This window comes from Urocampus carinirostris, chromosome 4 (genome assembly GCF_059441175.1).
Source record: "Urocampus carinirostris isolate Australia breed hairy pipefish chromosome 4, RoL_Ucar_1.0, whole genome shotgun sequence".
Lineage (NCBI taxonomy): Eukaryota > Metazoa > Chordata > Actinopteri > Syngnathiformes > Syngnathidae > Urocampus > Urocampus carinirostris.
In genome coordinates, this window is record NC_142352.1 from 45,164,796 (window position 1) to 45,179,232 (window position 14,437).

Genomic DNA, 14,437 nt, shown 5'->3' on the forward strand with positions numbered 1-14,437 from the left:
TACATATTTTCAATTTTAGTGTATGCGAAGCTAAAGCAAGCAGAAAGCTTTTTAAGTTCACAATATATAGGGCAGGGTTTCATTTATAATGTTACGTCTCTGGAATTCTGTATATGGAAGCGCATTAAAAAAATTGTATGTGCACTGTTGAGACACTTTATGGTGAAAACAAATGTAGTTGCACTGTTGAGACACTTTAAGGTGAAAACAAATGTAGTTGCACTGTTGAGACACTTTAAGGTGAAAACCCACAGAAAATGGTGAAAACACCTGAAAGCCCCAGCCAAACACCCAAAGCAATTTGATTGGTTGAGGGGTAGGCAGGGTCCGTACGGATGCTTGAAATCCTTGAAAATACTTGATTTTTTTTAAAGTGTTTGAGATCAGGAAAATGCTTTAACTTTGGGTGAAGTGCTTGAAAATGCTTGAAATTCTTTCCATTAGTCTGACTCGATAGACCATGCTTATAAATGAAGATTTTTTTTTTAAGTGTGTAAAATGTTACTGTCCTCATGATCGATTTGTCATGTGAACTTTTACTGCCCCTTACAGTCGCATCAAAAAGGACAGGTTTATCAGACTAAACATGGGAATTCAGGATTTTTCCAGAAGCGGCTCTTTCGGCCCGGCTCACTAAGAAGAGTCCCTCAGATTTGTCTTTTTTTGTGATATATTATCAATAATAAAAATACTTTTCGCACCAAATTAATAAGTAATTTCATATGTATTACAGGGGATTCCTAAAAAACACGTGAAATACAAATTAAAGTATTCACACATCTACAAACGAATTGTAAAATTTAGCTTTTTACACACTGAAAAGATTTAAAGTCTTGACAACACAAAATCCCGGAAAAGGCGAAACAATAAAACTAAAATATTAAATGTTAGCTGCTAAAAAAGAATGTTCAAATGCAAAAAAATACATATGCACTATTCGGTTTTAACCAATTTAGACACCGATACTCTAAAAACCCGCAAAAAAATTATAAAATCAGTAAAACATAAAGCAAAAGATCAGTGGTCCAAAATTGAAGGATTGAATGCAATATGCTTCGCAACTACAATATCATCAAGATGAGTCCACTTTTGGCTAATTTTTTTCTGCTTTCCCGTAGTGAATTCCATTATTACCCAAGACCCATGGAATCATTTCCATGTCCAACCAAGTGTGACGTAGCCAAGTCTCGTGTGCTTTGTTGAAGCAGAGTTGCAGAATTCATGTCAGTTTATAGCAGCCTATTGACACAAAAAGCTCGCAGATCATAAATAGGTCATACTCAAAATAGCACAAGTATGTGCTAGCTGCAAGATAGCGACTTAATCAAAGTTAAAGAAAAAAAAACTTTCTTTTGATCGGCACTGGATTTGTTTTCCTTTCAAGGTCCTGGAAATAATGAAAATTTTGCCTTTAAGGTGCTTGAATGTGTCCATGAAAAAGGTGTACGAACCCTGGAATTACGATCTGGAGAGCGAGTTTGGCTATTTTATTGATATTTGTCCACAAAAGTATGATGTAGCGCTCAAAATTAAAAACAAATATTTATATATCGTATATATTTTCCCATCATCACTCAAAAAGGTTCCTGACCCTTGCTCTACAAGGAGATGTTACTCTCGCAAATTTCAGGTTTGATACAATATATATAAACCAAAGTATTTGTAATAATCCTTATTGTAGAAAATGTGTACAGGCACCATTGTCTGCATTGGGTCCTGTCTGGACTGCTTTTGAAAAACATACATTTTCCTTCCTATTTTATCCTTAACGCAGGAAAAGATGGCACTTTTCTGGCTTTCTATGTTGCAAAAGAGAAAGCCAGCCCCTGTTTTAAGGCGATGTTAATGGAAAGTTATGACTTGATGGCAATTTGTTTTATTCCGTTCTGTGAAACTTTTTTCGCAAGATTTTTCCAAAATGTCTCGCATTATATTAAGAGCTAATTTCTGTTACTCATTAGCCCAAAGAGCACCCAGTTTGATAAGTAGAACATAGGTAAGTTGACTCCGTTAACCACATAAATTATTTATCAAGAAAATCACAATGACCCAGCACTTGTGAGGATTGTGATAATGACTTGAGAACAGGTCCACGGGCACCTGAGCTGTCCTCAGGGCGCACCACTGTGTCTGTGGGAACCAGGTTGGATATCCCTGTTTCAAAAATAATGATAATATAAAGAATACATAAACTGTCAAACCTTAAAGTTTGAAAAATTGTTATTTATTTAAAATGAGCCTCAAACAAAACTGACATTTTTTGCCAACGTGCTATCACGAGTACACAAAAACCTTGAAAAGGCTAGCTACGAATCAAAAGTGAAATGGTATGGTTTGTTGCCTTTCTTGTCTCCATGGTTTGTTTTCGTCCTTGTTCTTTCAAGCACTCGTTTTTGGTTGCACGATTCCAGGGAACAGTTCTGAGGTCATGGGTTCAAAACCAGCTACCAGCCTTCCTGTGTGGAGTTTGCATGTTCTCCCCGTGCTTGTGTGGGTTTCCTCCGGGCACTCTGGTTTCCTCCCACATTCCAAAAACATGCATTATCAGGTTAATTGGCCAGTCCAAAAATTGTCCCTAGGTGTGAATGAGTGAGTTGTCTGTCTCTGTGACTGGCTGGCAACCAGTTCAGGGTGTGCCCTGCCCACTGCCCGAAGATAGCTGGGATGGGCTCCAGCACCCCCGCGACCCTACTGAGGATAAGCGGTGCAGAAATGGAAGGATGGATATTCCAGGGGTATCCAAACTTTTGAGAAAGCAGGCCAGATTTGGTAAGATGAAAATGTGTGAGGATCGACTGGCCTTTCTTGAACAGTCTAGTAAATTCGTCCTCCAAGAATGGTTTGCAGTGCATCGTGACCTCTTTGCTCGCCTTTGTAGCATTTTAATTTGTCTCACAGGGTCCTGTTAAAAAAAAGATCTCTTTCAGTGGCTTTACCTTTTCACATCAATCGTTTCCAGTTAGGTTTTGGTGGTCGGCAGGGCCTCTTGATATTATATTCTTTGAAATCTGCCACAGTCGTTGGTCAAATTAGGATGACGCAGTTTTTGGGGATTTTGGTAAAAAAAACATTCCAATTTCCACTTTTCCCGGAAGCGGCGGCCCTCACAGTCATCTTTCCTTTTTTTCTTATTTACAGTGGTGATTTTTTTTGGGGTGCAAATTTATTTTATACTGCGCTCAACATTACTGGCAGGCCACATATTTTTAATTCTATGAGAGAGGCCACGGGCCAGTAAAAAAGTTATTACGCCCCTTGCTGGAATTTGGACATTCCTGCACTTCTCCATACAGCGACATCTTATAGTCATATAATACAAACTGTCCGTTAAATAATATTGTCGGGTTTTTTTTTCCGTTTTTCTGGTATATTTAAACTATAGTAGCCACTCAAGGAGAGAAAACATCGATGCTATTTGAACTTGCATGGAGGCCCGGGAGAGGGCTTTTCAGATAAGAGAAATCCAATGATTCCTAAGCCCCCCTTTTTTAATACACATTTCCAAGGTTACAAAAACACATCAGCACTAAGGGGTGTGTTAATTAAAGAACACTGACGTAATTAGAGATTAGCAGCAATAATGTTAAAGTCAAAACAATGAACAACAGTGGACAGTAACAGTCTAAATAAGGAACTAGCATCTTATGAACATAATTTTCCTAGCATTTTCTTTTCTACTTAGCAATTGTTTTGTAGCCTTTCTTATCGGTTCTCATCTGGTCTGACTTGTGGACCCACTATCCCACCAATAAGCTGCAACCCAAATCAAGAAAAATCATTTATAAAGCAAAGATAGGAGAATATACAAAACCATCAATACCTAAACGACTTCAAGTAGTGTATATTCCAGGGGTCTCCAATGTTATGGCTGCGGGCGACAGGGTGGCCCCCAAGGACAGATGAGCAGCTCTCAGACTTGTTCTATAAATACAGTAGCTCACCAGTGCTGGGTCATTGTGATTTTCTTGTGTAATTTTTTGTGTGTGTATGACTTACTGAGTGGGGCAGCGCAGTGGTTAGCGCGTGTGTGGCACAGTTCTGAGGTCATGAGATTGAACCTTCCTGTGTCGAGTTTGCACGTTCTCCTTGTGCTTGCGTGGGTTTCCTCCGGGCACTCCAGTTTCCTCCCACATCCCAAAAACATGCATGTCAGGTTAATTGGCCGGTCCAAATTGTCCCTAGGTATGAATGAGCGAGTGAATTGTCTGTCCCTGTGTGCCCTGCGACTGGCTGGCAACCAGTTCAGGGTGTACCCTGCCCACTGCCTGAAGATAGCTGGGTTGGGCTCCAGCACCCCCACGACCCTACTGGGGATAAGCGGTGCAGATAATGGATGGGTGGATGGAATTACTGAGTATTTAACCCTACTTCAAATAATCAACCTGATAATAACAAAATTATTTTAATGGTATGTTAATGTTTCTGTATTTCCAGGGTGTCAAACTCATTTAAGCTCCCGAGCCACATGGTAAGAAAAGAAACTCATAGGGGCCAGACTAGTAGATTAAAACGAGCAGAGTGGGAGAAACAGACAAAAAGAGCAAGAAAGAGATCAATTAAAAGAGAAAGAAAGGGAGAAATAAAAAAAAATAGAATTTCAGCAGGATAGAGCAAGACAGAGAAAAAGAAAAAGTTAGAGAGAGAGAAGTACAGCAATGTCATTTTTTTCCTGTACTTCTCTCAGCCGGTTCTTGCAGGCTGGATCCAGCCCACGGCCCGCATGTTCGACACGTATGCTTTATCTGGCTTTGGCGTTCTCAGTCTTGAATTACTCTGTTTTGAAAGACAATTTTGATCACGAGTTTGTTGCTTGAGTGGTAGGCCTTGTAGCTCAGTGGTCACTGCATTAGTCTTGTAAACTAGGGGTCATGAGTGTAATTTGCATCAGGTCTTTTTTTATTTAATTCATAAACTTCATTCTACTTTAGGAGAATGTTCAACCGGGTGTATTCCGTTAACGTGATTCCTTCTAGGGTGCCTCCAAACAATAGCTGAGCTAAACATTGCTGTGTCATTGTGATTTTCTGTTAAAATGACTTTTGTAGTGGTTGACCTGGTCTATTCAATTTTAAATCCAATATTGTACCTGTTTATATAACAGTAATAACATAAAAGGTTGCTAGTTTAGAAATGCATATCAAAGGGGTTGCCCTTTGCTCTAATTGGTAACAAAAAGTAGCTTGACGCTTAAAAAGATTGAAGACCCCTTATAGATACATATAACCCTACATCGCATAAGGCTGAGCGACCCCCTAAAACTACTTCAAAATAGCCACATACTAAAACAGGGGTCCCATCATTTTTCAAGCATCAAGCTACTTTTTGTTACAAATTAGTACAAAGGGCATCCAGTTTCATATACATTCATGAAAATTACTCCTTTTTAGCTAACTATCAAGCTACCTTTTTAGCAATTTAGCTAGCTTTTTAGCCATGTTTTTACATTTTTTGCATGATATCTAGCTAGTTATCAAGCTATATTTTTGCCTCCTTTCTAGCTAGCTATCTAGCTTGGTTTTTAGTTTCCTATTTGGCAATTTCAATGCAATTTTTTGCCAGTTATCTAGCTCTCTTTAAGTTTTATACTAGTTTACCTTTCTCGCTGTTTATAGAGCTACATTTTTACTATTTCGTAAATGTTAGATAATTAAAATGTGTGACTGAGTATGTTGTCACTATCGCATGAGTTTTCAGCTATACAGTATTAGTTTTATCATTTAATCACCACATAACTGTGACAATCACATTATTAACTTAGTTGTTTTAAATGCACCCTATGCTTATTCACAAATCTGAATGAAGTTTATACTTTCTGCATTCATTTACGGTTTTCTGATCGGTATTTTCACAGCAATGGTCCTCCGATGCATTAGCCTTATCTTATCATGCAACCTTCAAAATCCAGCTGTGTTCAGTTTTAACAAGTATCTTGGTTTTTGAGATCCATTCTTTTGCCTTGTAATGTAAATCCCCAGAAGTGCCTGTTTGAGTTTTGTGTTCCATTTTGTCAAATCCGAGCCTTTTTCCTACAAGAGAGGGGCGAGAAAATTTTTCTATGCCTTTCTGAGGGAGACCTCCTTGCCCTTTTGGGGGGAGAATGCTCTCCTGACTCAATTGTTTCGGAGTCCATTCTGTTTTATTTTATCTTGGAACTTTGTAATAAAGGCTATAACTGAACTGGTCTCTTTAACCTTATTTCTTCGTTGTCCAAATACTCGGTCTGGTCCCGGAAGTTGAACATGCAGCGGGCTACAGATTGTCTACGCCAACAGTAGCCATCTTGCTGAGTTGCTATTTAAGAAATCCATATAAAACTGGGTGAACTTTTGCGCTAATTGGTAGAAAAGAGTTGCTCTCAGTTTGAAAAAGCTCTAGCAGCTAGAAGAATGAAAACATTGGAATTGTATTATTATGAGTGTCAGGTGTACTTACTATACCAGTCTCTTTCATTCCAGATTCCTATATGTTATTTTTAATTAATCATCTGCTCATGAGATGGTGGAGGTAAATGCTTTAACATCTTATTTTGTTTAATGAAGCTGTTTAAGATTTCACTGCAAAAAAAAAAAAAACAAGTTAAAGCAAACAGCTTGCTGCTTACAATTTGTCATCTTCTGATAAATATTTTCTTGTTAAAAAAAAAGAAAACTTAGTAAAAGGAAATTTTGTTCTACTGGCACATCGCTTTCATAATTTTAAGTGTTATTTTTATTCTAGAGGGTCTTTGATACCTCCTGTCAAAAGAGGGCAAAATTGGGGTTTGACAGCCTAATTGAATCAAAGTCAACTGCTTGAAAGGCAACTATGCTAATCACTATACCAATAACTTAGTGTTGTCTACAATCTGGCTATAAAGAAAATGTAAAAAAATAAATAATAATAAATAAATAAAAAATTGTTATATACAGTTAAAAAAGTTGATGATTATGACTTAAATAGAAAATGAGACACCCACCAAGCTGAACTAGCTGGGAAATGAACTACAGCAATGTGCTTTGAAAGCAGCTATGCTAACCACTATACCACCAATTGAGTATATTCACCATTTCGGTTTAAGAAATTGTAAAGAAAATCATTAGTTTTATTGGTTGTTTATTATGACTTAGATAAAGATTTACACTACCACGTAGCTGCATTCGCTGGTAATTGAATCTAGGTCAATTGCTTGGAAGGCAGTTATGCTAACCACTATACCACTAATGCACTGTATACATTAATTGGGCTTAAAAGGTTGTAAATGATAATCAAAGAAATGGTTAACGTTTAAATAGTAGTTGGATACGACTTTAGAATAAAAATACACTATCATACAGTTGCAATAGCTAGAAACCAAACCATGTCAATTGATAAGAAGACATCTATGCTAACCACTACACCACTAATGCATTGTATCATCTGGTTTTGTTTAACAAAATAACGAAATAATCAGAGAAAATCGTTTCGGTTTCAACGGTTGTGGATTATGACTGAAATATAAAATATCACTACCACAAAGTTGAATTAGCTGGAAATCAAACCATGGTCAATTGCTCAGAAGGCAGTTATGCTAACCACTATACACTAATGCACTGTACCTTTTAACTTGGCTTAAAAGATTGTACGAGATAATTAAAGAAATGGTTCCAGTTTCAATAGTTGTTAATTGTAGCTTTAGAATGAAACTGCACAACCATACAGTTGCAATAGCTGGAAAACTGTGTGGTATGCATCTATGCTTACTACTATACCACTAACTCACTGTTTTCACTAAATTGGCTTAAAATATTGAAAGAAATAATCAATGAAATCGTCATAGTTAAAGTTAAGTATGAAATTATTCTACCATAAAGTTGCATTAGCTGGAAATCGAACCATGGTCAACTGCTTGGAATGTAACTATGCCAGCCAACATACTACTTATGCAATGTGTTCTACAATTTTGCCTACTACATTCTGAACAAAACTGTAGGGAAATGTATAGGTTTAATACAGTTTCAATGGTTGTTGATTACGACTTAGGTATGACATGATAAAGCTGCATTAGCTGGGAATCGAACCCAGGTCAACTGCGTGGTGGCAGTTATGCTAAAAATTATACCACCAATGCACTGTATTCAATAAATTGGCTGAAAATTGTAACTAAATAATCAAAGAAAATCGTTTCAGTTTTAATTGTTTTTGATAATGACTTGAATATGAAATTACACTTCCATAATATGTGGGCGTTACACCCATGTCAACCACTTGGAAGACAATAATGTTAACCACTATGCCACTCTTAGCTACATTCAAAATTTGGCCCCAAACATTTTAATACATAGTCAAAGAAATGGTCACAGTTTCAATAGTTGTTGATCGTGACTTTAGAAGGAAATTACACTACCACAAAGTTGCAATAGCTGTAAACCGAACCCATGGCAACTGCTTGGAAGGCATCTATGCTAAGCACAGAACCACTAGTGCACTGTATTCAATCCATTGGCTTCAAAGATTGTAAGAAATAGTCAAAGAAATCTCTAGTTTTTATGGTTGTCAAAAATGACTTTAGTATGAAATTACACTAGCTGAGAATCGAACCCAAGTCACCTGCCTGGAAGGCAGTTATGCTGATCACTATACCACTAATGCACTGTGTTTTCTAATTTGGATTAAAAAATTTTAACTGAATAATAATAAAAAAAAGACGTGACCGTATGAGTGGTTCTTGATAATGACTTGAGTAAGAAACTATACAATCATAGACTTGTATTGGCTGGGAATTGAACTCAGATCAACCGCTTGGAAGTCAACTTTGTCGACCATTATACCACCAATGTGCTGTATTCATTAAATTGGCTTAAAATATTGTAATATATAATCAAATAAATGGTTCCAGTTTCAAAAGTTGTTGATTATGACTTTAGAATGAGAGTACACTACCATACAGTTGCAATAGTTAGAAACCGAACACATGTCAACTGCTTGGAAGGCATCTTTGCTAACCACTATACCACCAATTCACTGTATTAACAAAACAGGATTAAAAGATCGTAAAAAATAATCAAAGAAATTGTTACAGTTTTAATGGTTGCTGATAACGACTTAAGTATGAAATTACACTTCCATAAAGTTACATTAGCTGGTAATCGAACCATGGTCAACTGCTTGGAAGGTAACTATACTAGCAATTATTACTAACTCACTGTAATGACTAAATCGGCTTAAAAAAATGTAACTAAATAATCAAAGAGAATCTTTACACTTTCAAAAAATGTTGATTATCACTTAAGTAAGAAATTACACTACCATGGAGCTGCATTAGTTGGGGATCAAATCCAGTTCAATTACTTGGCAAATTAGCTTAAAACCTTTAAACAAACAATCTTCAAAAATGGTTGCAGATTTAATGGTTGTTGAATATGACTTGGGTATGAAATTACACTACCATAAAGTTGAATTAGCTGGAAATCGGCCCAAGGTCAACTGCTTGGAAGGTAGCTATGCCAACCTCTATACCACAAAATCACTGTGTTTATTAAATTGGCTTAAAATATTTAAACAATCTAAAAAATGATTGCAGTTTCAATTTCTGTTGAATATGACTTAGAAATGAAAATACACTGCCATAAAGCTGCATTAGCTGGGAATGGTTCCCAGATTACTGTATGGGAGGCAGCCATGCTAACTACGATCCCACTAATGCACGGTATTTTTTTCCAAATTGGCTTTAAACCTTTAAACTAAGAACCTAACAAAATGGTTCCAGTTTTAATCACTCAATCCCAGGTCACATGCTTGGAAGCTTGAGACAAAAATCAATAACCGTGGCAGAAGAACATAACCACCACTTTTTCTATGGTAATTTATTGCTGCGCGATGGGCTATGCGAACCACCTAGGTTCTAAGGCCGATTTAAAAAACTTCGATATTTGGCTGCAAATCAAACGAAGGGACACGTCTGCGCAACACTAGCAGACCTCAAGTATTCCAAGATTTGCAGCGAACAATTTTTACATGTACGTTCGATGTATTTCCGAGGGATTTTATGTGAAGTAGGTACGAGTCACGTTAAAGAAACTCAATAAAATCGGCCAATATAACAACAATGATGTCATGATTACTGATTTGGGGCACCTGCGGCTGCCTCATTGGCGCCAACAGCCCTGAGTGCTGATTGGTTAAGAGACTCTTTTTAAACCCCCGGCTTCCAAGAGGAAGCTGTCAGACCGTTTGCGAACCTATGCTCCCAGCTAGGCAAGCTCCATACCTTCCGACATTTTCCTACCCTGTTTTCTCCTGCCTGAAACCTGTTGCCGACCACTTTTCTGGACTCGATACCGCCCTTGATCTCCCGTCCCGACTAGCGACCAGTATCCCTGCTGCCTACTATTATCCTCGCCACTTCCGCGTTCCTGACACCTGTTATCCATGTCCGTCGATCATCGGATCTGTCAGGGAAGACCAGAACAGAGCAGGAGACCCCAGAGCGTTCGTACAGTTCAGGACTGAAGAGAAGATCGTAGCGTGGGACGAAAGCAGGTCGAATCGGAGGCAGGTCGGATCGGAGGCAGGCAGGCAAAATCAGGTAAACAAGAAGGCACATGTAATCGGGAGAGTCTTACGGGGTACAGAAGTAATCCTCCGACCAAGAGTTACGCGTTTAAAAAGGGAGCATTAACCAATCAGGAAGCACGTTCCAGCGCGCCACATGATTACCCCAGGTGGCTCCACTTGGGTAATCATGACAGAACCCCCCCTCAAGGAACGGCTCCAGAAGTTCCCCAGAAAAAAAAAAAAATAAACCCACGGCACGTCACAGGGTAACACGGGAAAATCAGGAGAGTCAACTCAGAAGAGTCGGACTCAGGGCAGGCATGTTCAGAAGACTCGGACTCAGGGCGGACATGTTCAGAAGACTCGGACTCAGGGCGGGCAGGTTCAGAAGAGTCGGACTCAGGGCGGGCAGATTCAGAAGAGTCGGACTCAGGGCGGGCAGATTCAGAAGAGTCGGACTCAGGGCGGGCAGATTCAGAAGAGTCGGACTCAGGGCGGGCAGGCAGCGGAGTCGGAGTCGAACAGGCAGGCATGGGAGTCGAACAGGAAGGCATGGGAGTCGAACAGGCAGGCATGGGAGTCGAACAGGCAGGCATGGGAGTCGAACAGGCAGGCATGGGAGTCGAACAGGCAGGCATGGGAGTCGAACAGGCAGGCATGGGAGTCGAACAGGCAGGCATGGGAGTCGAACAGGCAGGCATGGGAGTCGAACAGGCAGGCATGGGAGTCGAACAGGCAGGCATGGGAGTCATTTCGCAGTCATACGGCCGGAGGTGCCTTAGCCAATTTTGCCACGTCGGAAAGGACTTGCCGAACTGCACATTCTGAAGGGGAATTGCGCTGCTGATTCAGGCTTTCATAGTGGTCAGGGGGCAAATGTACGAACGCGGGGTCCATTCTGGTCGGAGGATTCTGTCAGGGAAGACCAGAACAGAGCAGGAGACCCCAGAGCGTTCGTACAGTTCAGGACTGAAGAGAAGATTCTAGCGTGGGACGAAAGCAGGTCGAATCGGAGGCAGGTCGGATCGGAGGCAGGCAGGCAAAATCAGGTAAACAAGAAGGCACATGTAATCGGAAGAGTCTTACGGGGTACAGAAGTAATCCTCCGACCAAGAGTTCTCCGCGTAACGCGTTTAAAAAGGGAGCATTAACCAATCAGGAAGCACGTTCCAGCGCGCCACATGATTACCCCAGGTGGCTCCACTTAGGTAATCATGACAGGATCGTGGAAGCAAGCACTGCTCTCGCTCTCTTTATCAATAAAACTGAGTTTTACGAACGCTTTTGGGTTCTGTCTCCGTTTCTGGCCAATGACAAATAAAATAGGTGAGCTAGTGCCAACTAGCTTCATAAGTGTCTTACCGTTGCTATATCTGGCTACACAAACGAACTGCTTATATAGCGATTTTATAGCATTTTTCAAAGCATAGCTACTATGAAGAACTGGTAAGCATCCTGAATTTTATAAGCAATATAGTGGTACAGATGGTGTGGACTGTAGTCAGGACGGTTTGGTTACAAGTGTAAATGTCAGGATGAAGAAAAAAAAGGGTGGTCTTCAATTTCTCTAAATAGCGCTCTTTGTGCTTTTTGACAAGGAGAGCCAACTCATCAAGAAGCTGCACAGTATTTGTTTGACGAGTCATTGCCAATGGTGTTGAAGAGTATTGCTTTTTTGAGCATTGCTGACGCTGCTATCGGTTAGTTGGTGTGAGTAAAAGGGAAAGTGTGAAGCACATTGTAAAGCGCATTGGGAGGTCTTCATTGATTTGAAAAGCGCTGTATAAATGCAAAACATTAGAACATTGTTGTTGTCTACTGTTTATTGACCTCAACCACCGTTTACTATGGTCTCACTACGGTCTACTGCCGTCCGTCATGGTATCGTCCGTGCAAAATTCGATACGATGTGCCAAAATCACATACCTGTCAACCTGTACGTTTTTGCCGTACAAAGTACATTTATTATGCATTTTAAGACGTGTACAATCTGAAAACGCAAATTTGTCAATTATAGGTACCATTCGGTATACACCGACTATCAAGAAACGGCAAATCAATCAAGTCAAACAAGTTCGCCGCGACAGCCTCTATCTCGGTATCGTTTTTTTCGTTGCAAACAAAGCGAGCGGCTTGATGCTACTGTGCGCATTCTTCTTCCGCCTCGGGATTTCCCATCATGCATCATTCCGATCACAAGTGAACTCGCAATGGCCGAACCTGAATTAAAACGCCGTAAGTCATTCTGATCTGAAAACAACAGCCGGGGTTGATTGAGTAAATTTGAAATACGTGTGGTCTTAAAAAACATCATATTTCATGTGGTAGTTGTGTAGTGAAAGGAAGTCCGTCTCTTTTTAGAGAACCGGCTTTTTCGGCTCAACTCATTCAAGAGAGCCGGCTCTCAAACGGCTCACTTGCTCTGATGCATTATATTACAAATTATTATGTTGTATAAAGAAGTTAAGAAAAAAGGAAGAAATAAAGGAGAAAATGAAAAAAGACAGGTTTGTGGTTATCCCCTTAATCAATATATTACCAACAATAATTTAATGCAGAAAATGAAATAATAATTTGAATAAGAAAATGTATTATTCTACGTAAATATATTTGCATGTAGTTTTTTCCTTCTGCAGTGAACGTCCAAGCTACCGGTACTTAATTTTTGATTTTTTTTTATAATAAACCTCATTCATGTGGAGCAACTCAGTATAAGAAATAAGAAAACAATGAGAAAAAAAGCAAAACGGAAAAAACTACGGATAAAGAAAGCAGAAAAGGGAAAATGGAAAAAAGGAAAGAAGGGAATTGAAGAGAAGAGACAAATGAAAAAAAAGGCAATTTTCTCTTATTATTCCCTTTTTTTTGTCTTTTACTTTTTTCTTAAGTTTGTGAATGGGTTTGTTTGAAGCACATTGTAAAGTGCTTTGGGAGGTCTTCATTGACTTGAAAAGCGCTATTTAAATGCAGACCATTTACCGTTTAAGTTTGACTTCTTGTCTCTATTCATTTTTTTCTCTTAATTTATTTGTCAAATTTTCCTTTTTTCTTTTTCTTCTGTATTTTCTTATTTCTCTTCTTAAAAGTACTTTGAGTCTGCGTTATCTGTCTTCTGTTGTGCTTTGAGTACTCATTTTCAGTGGTACGACAGAATAGAGCGATCTAGTGGGAGAATAATGCACACAGTCCCTTAAACTTTCATATTAGGACAGGGGCCTCAAACTCTTATCCTGGTGGCTGCAAATGGCCCCTAGGCTGCGAGTTTGAAATCTCCGCCCTAAATGATCACATCAAGAATTTTATTTTTGCTGTGAAAAAAAAGCTGGTTCATTAATTCAATCATTTAAAAATGACTGTATAAATTAAAATTATAAAAGCTAATTAAATCCCCACAGTAGTCAGTTTTCATTATCTTGGAGAGAATTTCAGAATTGATGTGCTGCAAATATTAATGACCAAAACAGTCCCAACTGCTGTCTGGAGTATTTTTTTAACCACAGTTTAGATTAAAGGATAATTTCCAGTCAATTGTAATCTTAAGGAGGGGATGCTTTTAAAGGGAAATTTTAATGATAAATACATTTTTATAATCTGCATGTTTTCAATGTATTAAGTCCATTCATGTATTTATGATCACAGCCCTGCCGGTTATTGAAATTCGAGAATATAGGAGTAACTTTAAAATTAGCCCAACATATTGAACACTAATTCCTGTAGTCGACACTTGGTTCCTGGCCACATTCTCTGCATTCTAGATGACTAGAGCTGCTTCTTTGTGTTTGCAATGTTGTTTTAATGGCTTTTAACGCTGCCATGCTATATTAACAGATAAACTCGTTCGTGCTAAAGAAGAGGAACTGAGTGTAAAGCAGTTGCTGGATCAGACTCTAGCGGAGATCTGTAACATTTGACCCGCAACACCGCG